Genomic DNA, 7,521 nt, shown 5'->3' with positions numbered 1-7,521 from the left:
TTCGGTCGATCTGACCGGCCGCTCTTTTGCGATGCTAGAATAAACAAGTTGTTCTGTTAGCAGTCGACTCATGCTTTGCCAGGACCTTCGGATGCTTCCAGTTGTGCCCCAGGCCGCCAGGCCAACGCTACCCTTGGGGCTTGCGACCCATATGCAACAAGCCGTAACATACGGCAGTGAGGTTGTACGAGATAAAGAAACAATAAGACAGGCTTTTTAAGAGCATTACTGCGAACTACTAGGGCAAGAACGCATTCGCGATGAAGGATTCGATACTGAATTCCTGCCGCTATTGCCAAGCCTTGAAAGGGAAGTAACGGAAAGGTTCGAAGAACCGATTACATTAGAAGAAATAAAATGTGCGATCGACTCACTAAGTTCCGGAAAAACGCCAGGGCCAGACGGTCTCAGCGCCGCTTTCTACCAAGCTTTTAAGCAAGACATAGCCACTGCCCTTCGTAAAGTAATTGCGGAAGCGTATGAGAACTGCGTGCTGGCCCCTTCTTTTCGTCAGAGTCACACGGTGTAGATACCGAAGTCCAAAGACCCTCATGTACTACTGTCGACAGGGGGCGTACCACCCGATAAGTCTCACAAACACAGATTATAAAATATACACGAAGGTTCTTGCACGGAGACTCCAAAATGTGATACAACAATTAGTAGGGTCGCACCACTCTTGTGGCATAAGAGGACGATCCATTGTCACCAATATACATGTAGCGAGAACAATATTGGAAAGTTGTGACGCCTTCTCAGAAAAGGTAGCACTGTTGCAACTTGATCTTGAAAAAGCGTTTGACAGAGTGTCACATGAAATCCTTTGTCTTGTTTTAAAACATGCCAGGATAGGTTCTGTTCTTTTGCAAGGTGTTAAAATGTGCTACGCTGGCGTATCTACGAAACTAATAGTTAACAAACAGCCTACGGCTATGATAGAAATTAAGTCAGCACTCCGCCAAGGATGCGCCTCATCGTCTCTACTTTTTGCATTGTACGTGGAACCATTTTGCTTAAAGGTTATTAGTAGTAATAACATAAGGGGATTTGCAATGGACTCCAGAGAAGTTAAAATCTTAGCGTACGCGGACGATATCGCCATATTCTGTCGAGACAAGCAAAGCATCTCTAATGCAGTAGAAGTGACGAACAGATTCTGCAAGGTCACCGGAAGTGCGATAAACTGGAGTATTGGGCATCTGGCATAGTAATTGGAATGATAAAACAGCATTTTTTGAAAATATGCAGTGTACCACGACCCCTGCGCGGTACCTTGGGGTACCTCTGCAATATTATCATGGTACAAAAGACTATGGGCAAGAAGATCTAGAGCAAGGTAAAGTTAAAACAACAAAGTTCGGAGGTAGAAATTTATCGATTTTCGCGCGATCAACCGTATGCAATGTTTTCCTTTTTGCAAAAATCTGGTATGTACTGCAAGCACTGTGCATGTCAAGAATGACCATCCAAAAGATACAAAGAGCATGCGCTGTTTTTATATGGGGATCCACATGCGAGAGAACGAGCCGCACTAATTTATTTCGGTCGGTGAAGTCAGGAGGCCTTGGTTTGGCGCATTTGTTTTTGAGGCAAGTTGTCTCAAGATTTCTTTTTTTTTGCGAGATCAGAAGGATCCCTTCTTGCGAACAGTGAGCCAACTACGTTTACGAAATGCGTTACCTCAATTTATCGTAACCTCAAGAACGGCAAATGGCGCAAGTCTCCGCGGATTTTTGCGGGAGGTAGCTTGGTCCGTAGAATTCTTGCATGCTCGCTTTTCATTTGATTATCTTGCTATTGTTGCAAGAAAAAAATTGTATAAGGACCTAGTTGACGTTTGTATGCCTGTTCCTTTGTACCGATCTATGTATTCAGCGAGCACAGGAGCAGATGTATTGAAGCGAGTGAAACAGATGCCAGTGCGATCTGGGGTTAAATCGTTTTTCTTCCAATTGCATGCTGGAACTTTTCCCGTCAAACCTTGGCTAGAAGAAAAAGGCCTCTTTGTCGCATGGTCGGTCAACTGCAGCAGGTGTAGAAAACCAGAGACGATCGAACACAAATTTTGGGATTGCTCGGATGCACTCTTCTTGTGGGACATTCTGCAACGTACACTAAAAAAGGAGTTGCCTGTCACACCGTACGGCATCCGTTTCCTTCCAATTGCCAGTGAAGATGGTGTTCCTTATGATATGCTTATGGCGCTTATTCTACACAGCCTGTGGAAAACACGCATGGACGTCAGGCATGAAAGACTTGTTATTCGCCCAGCTAGAGAGCACTTTACTGAAAGTATTTTGTTCTTTCGCGAGGCTTGCAATGCACGACTAGATAAGCCTGAATGGGCTACCTTGTTAAATGAACTCGTCTGTCTAAAGCGGTTCTAACAATGCACGCCTGCCAAATGACGGCAGGCGGTTATATCACCAGAGCACTGTACATCTCATCCTTACGCCATCTGTATGTCTGTTTCAGTTGTCAAAGAAAGGCAATAAAGAAAAAAAAACGTTCTCGTGGTGTATTCCACTTCCGTCTGTCGAAGAGAGCGGACGTGGTCATCATGTGCTCCGATGGGGCGGTGTTTGCGGCAATGAATAGCCGCGGTAACAGGAATGCGACGCCTGCTGAACGTGAAGATTATGAGGTCATCTTGCCTACAGGTCGTACAGTTTTGAATACCATATTTTTACATGCCGATATTCGGGCCAGGCCTTATCGAGTTGAAGACTTCAGGGATACGTTGGACCGTCTGGCATTGCTCCCTGAGGTGCTAGCCTTGGGGGCGTACCAGATGAGTCACGTATGGGCCGTCACCTTCAAGAATGCGGAAGGCGTGAAGAAGGCTCTCACCATCGGTGAAATGAAGGTGAAGGGTCGCCGCTGTGTTGCAGTTGACCCGGCGAACCAAGCCCTGCGCCTGAAGTTGCACTGGCTGATTTTCAATGTTCCCGATGAAGATGTACGTGCTGCACTAGCCATGTTCGGGACGGCAACAGACGTCGTGAAAGAAAAGTGGCGTGTGAATGGCATCCACGAGAAAAGTACGACGACGCGGACGGTGAGCATTAAGCTCCATCCAGGCGTCAAGGTTGACGACCTCCCACACCAGCTTCGTGTTGGTGGGGAGCTGGCGCTGCTAATTGCGCCAGGAAGAGCACCAGTGTGTTTGCGCTGTCACACCGCCGGACATATACTACGCGACTGCCGTGTCCCTCGATGTGCTCGGTGCCGTCGTTTTGGGCATGACGAGAGTTCGTGTGTGAAGACGTACGCAAGTGTAACAGGACCAGTTGGAAAAACTGACGCAGCAGAGCTCGTCATGGACGAAGCCGACGCGGAAGAAGCTGCAGGAACGTCGAGTCAAGTGACTCAAAAGGAGATACGACCAGCAGACACGCCCTCGTATCCGCAAGAAAATGAACAGCAAGGAGACCATAGCCTTGTAGAAAAGCCCGACGTGAGGGAAGTGCCTGAAAAGACAAGTGTGGGCGCAGAACACGGTGAACCTTCAAAGGATCCAGCGAGCCAACACACGGAAAGCATGGACGTCACGGTACAATCCACCGGAGGCGCAGTCGGCAAACGAGGACGCGAAGCCACAACGGACGAGGCGGACAGACAAGACGTCGTTGGATCTGTGGAACCACCAACGAAAACGGTGGTGACTCGACGCCCGTCATTGAAACCCAAGCCCAACGTTCCACCAGGCAGAAAAGCGGTGTTGAAACCGTCAACGTAGCCGCGAGCTTTGGCGCTCTGCGGTTCCTTAGGGACTACGTCGACGCACATCAACTATTGAATAAGGACAATGATTGGAGCCTATTGCCGCGCAACCCAAGCCGAAGGTCGAGGATTGCAGGCATCGGGAATCGGTTTGCTTCTTGGCAATAAGCTGCAGGCTTTCTGGTGTGCCTGCGCTCACGAGGTATGCACCATGGCGTATATGCAATTTTAATATATGGCGAGAAATCTCAGCACAGCACTAAAAATTGCGACTATCAATGTTCGAGGCTTAAATGCTAGAAAGAAACAATATCAGCTAAATCGCCTTTTCTTGGAGAACGACTTGGATGTAGTAGCTGTACAAGAGACGAAAATAGATAGCGAGGAACAAACTGACCGCATGGAGCTGCCTTTCCGAGCAAGGTACGATGTTTGTGTTTCTCATGCTTTCGGCACGTCAGGCGGATGTGCCATTTTCATTAGAAACAATTTAGGAATAGTTGTTGAGACCGTGCTTGTGTGCCAAAGTGGTAGATTTGTTTTAGTGGATTTTGTTATGTCCGAGTCTTGCCGGCGAATAATCTGCCTATATGCGCCGAACGCCGAAAATGAACGTGACGTGTTTTTTGAACGGCTCGAGCAGTACCTGATATGTGAAAGAAAAATAATTATGCTTGGAGATTTTAATTGTGCTTGCTTAGTAGCTGATCGAGTGAAAAATGTCCCACTAAGGGATAAGAGTGCCTCACGCTTGATTGCAATGGTGCAAGATCATAATCTAGAAGATATAGGAAATATATTAACTAATGGGACGCAGCCAGTCTTTACACACTACCAGCGTGCGAGCCACGCGAGACTGGATAGAGTATGCGTTTCATTGCATTTAGTAGCGGCGTGCCATAGTTATGCCGTTAAACATGTGTCATTCAGCGACCATTGTTTGGTGTCAGTCACAATTGGGACGCAGAAAGAGGCCTCGCGCTTTAATTGGAAAATGTGGCTATTTAATGACAAGCTGCTGCATAATGAATCATTTGTAGAGTGCGTAAAGGAAAAGTTCGAACAGCTATTGGCGAGACATGATGACGTGATAGAACGGTGGGAGCTTTTTAAAGAAGAAATAAAGATTTGTGCAATAGAAAAAGCGAGTGTAATGAAATACGAAGAAAGGAAAAAGCAGAAAGAAATACAACGAGAATTTGATTTTATGTACAGAGTGGAAGCCGATAGGCCTGGTACATTCACAAAGCAGATCAATGAACTTAAAAGCCAACTGGAGCTTATCGACGAAGATAAGTACAGAGGAGCGGTTATCCGAGCAAGAGCCGAAAAGCTGTGGCTCGGTGAAACGCCCACACAGCGAGCCTTTGCAGATGAAAAGGCTTACGCTAGGCAAAACGTAATACGGAAAATAAGTTATAAGAATGAAGTTACCGACGAACAAGCAAAAATAGAGAGAGCGTTTTTAGAGCACTATAGCGAATTATTTCGAAGAAGTTGCGATGTCCCGGAAGAGTTCGAACGAGAGTTCCTTGCTAGCATGACAAAACTAGATTGACCGCGAATGTCTGGAAGAACCGATCAGCCAGAAAGAAGTTGAAGAGGCCATTGACAATTTAGCTCGAGGGAAGTCTCCTGGACCTGACGGGTTGGGAGCGGCCTTCTATAAGGCCTTCAAAAAAGATGTGAGTCTAATTTTGCATCAGGTAATTGCTGAAGCATATAAACGAAAATATGCACCCCCGTCCTTTCGCCGGTCGCATATCGTGCTCATTCCCAAAACGGAAGACCCAGTGAAATTGCTGTCAGTAGGGTCTTACCGCCCAATAGCATTGACTAACGTTGATTATAAAATATTTACTAAAATCTTGGCACAGAGGTTACAGCGAGTTATAACACGAATTGTAGGACCACATCAGACATGCGGAATCAAAGGTAGATCAATCTACACAAATATTCATGTTGCACGAACCATTCTAGAATGTTGCGATGCGTGGGGCGAGCATGTAGCAATGCTGCAGCTTGACCTACAAAAAGCGTTTGATCGTGTATCCCACAATATCCTTTTCGCAGTTCTTGATTATGTAAATGTTGGTTGGCTGTTTTTAGATGGAGTTAGGATGTGTTATGCTAACTGTACCGCTAATCTTATAATAAATAAGGAGGTAGGTGAGAGCTTTCACGTACGCTCAAGTGTGCGCCAGGGGTGCCCCTTAAGTCCTTTATTATTTGCGTTATACCTTGAGCCATTCTGCAGAAAAATTATTCATAACAACAGTATTATAGGTTTTCGTTTGCAGTCAGCGGAAGTAAAACTGCTAACATATGCGGATGATATTGCTTTGTTCTGTAGCGATAAGGAAAGTGTCACGACCGCGGTAACGGACGTCTTATCGTTCTGTAAAATGACGGGTAGCGTCATAAACTTTGATAAGTGCCCGGGAATATGGCATGGAACATGGGAAAACACCCCACCTATTTTTGTGAATGTGAAGTGGACCGTTGCGCCGACAAAGTATCTTGGGGTGCCGCTTGAGCACTACAAGGAGACTGGGGGACTCTGGGAAGACGAAACAAAGAAAGTCCAAGAAAAAAACAGTTAAATGGGGTGGCCGTAGTCTTTCAATGTTTGCCCGCGCGACGGTCTGTAATTTATTCGCCGTTGCAAAAGTGTGCTATGTATTGCAAGCATTGTCTATGACTAGATTGCACGTGCACCGTTTGCATAGGGTACTGGCAGTGTTCGTATGGGGGTCAAAGTGGGAGCGAACCAGTCGAACAAATTTATTTCGATCCGTCAAAACAGGAGGGCTTGGACTGGCACATCTGTTCTTGAAACAGATAGTATTTCGTTTTGCGTTTCTTAGAGACCAAAAAGACCCTTTCCTCATTAATGTGACGCAACTGAGACTAGGTACGGCTCTTCCTGAATTCATTATATCTAGTGTAGCTAACAGTGGCCCTATGAACGGATTTCTCAAAGAAGTGATATGGGCATTTCGGTTTCTCAAGGTACGCTTTTCAATGGAATACCTCAGTCACGTTCCTAAAAAACGTCTGTATAAAGTTTTCATTGATGTAGTACTGCCAGTACCGCTGTACAGATCGATGTTCAGTTTAGGTACTGAAAGAAATGTGCTGAAAATGGTAAAACGTATGCCTGTCAGGCCATCGGCAAAGTTTTTCTTTTTTCAACTACATTCCAATACACTACCAGTAAAACCGTGGCTTCAGGAAAAAGGTATTTTTATTCCCTGGCCTTTAGACTGTTTACTATGCCATAAGCAAGAAACAATTGAACACATATTCATAGACTGCTCGGACGCCTTATTTCACTGGGACGTCCTGCAGCGAACTTTAGAGAAAGACTTGCCGATAACGCCCTATGGCATCCGTTTTCTCCCAACGGAAAACGAAGGAGGAGTGCCTTACGACATGTTTATGTTATTAGGGTTGCACAGCCTGCGGCGCACGCGCATGGCCGTTAGACATGCGGATATACATGCTCAAAGTACTCGTGAATATTTTATTGAAAGTGTCTGTTACATAAAAGAAGTCTACGATGCTCAAAATGAAAAACTAGAACGGATTAGATTATTGAACGAGCTTGCTAAACTTGGGCACTTTTAAAGCCACGTGCACACCAAAGACTGGTGGCACTTTTACCATTTGTAAAGTGTGTATATTTTGTATGTACTATGAAAACGGTAATAAAAAAAAAAAACGTTCTCGTGGTGTAGTGGTTATCACCTGCGCTTCACACGCGCAAGGCCCCCGATTCGATTCCGGGCGGGAACA

At 45.7% G+C, this 7,521-nt stretch overlaps 1 non-coding gene across 1 annotated transcript; it reads left to right on the top strand.

Annotated features, from left to right (window-relative positions):
* The first annotated feature begins 7,448 nt into the window (after positions 1 to 7,448).
* On the top strand, positions 7,449 to 7,521 carry TRNAV-CAC (transfer RNA valine (anticodon CAC)). The gene has a single exon. It is a non-coding gene; the product is annotated as a tRNA-Val (tRNA).

This window comes from Dermacentor andersoni, chromosome 1, assembly GCF_023375885.2.
Source record: "Dermacentor andersoni chromosome 1, qqDerAnde1_hic_scaffold, whole genome shotgun sequence".
Lineage (NCBI taxonomy): Eukaryota > Metazoa > Arthropoda > Arachnida > Ixodida > Ixodidae > Dermacentor > Dermacentor andersoni.
This window is presented reverse-complemented; position numbering and strand designations above follow the sequence as displayed.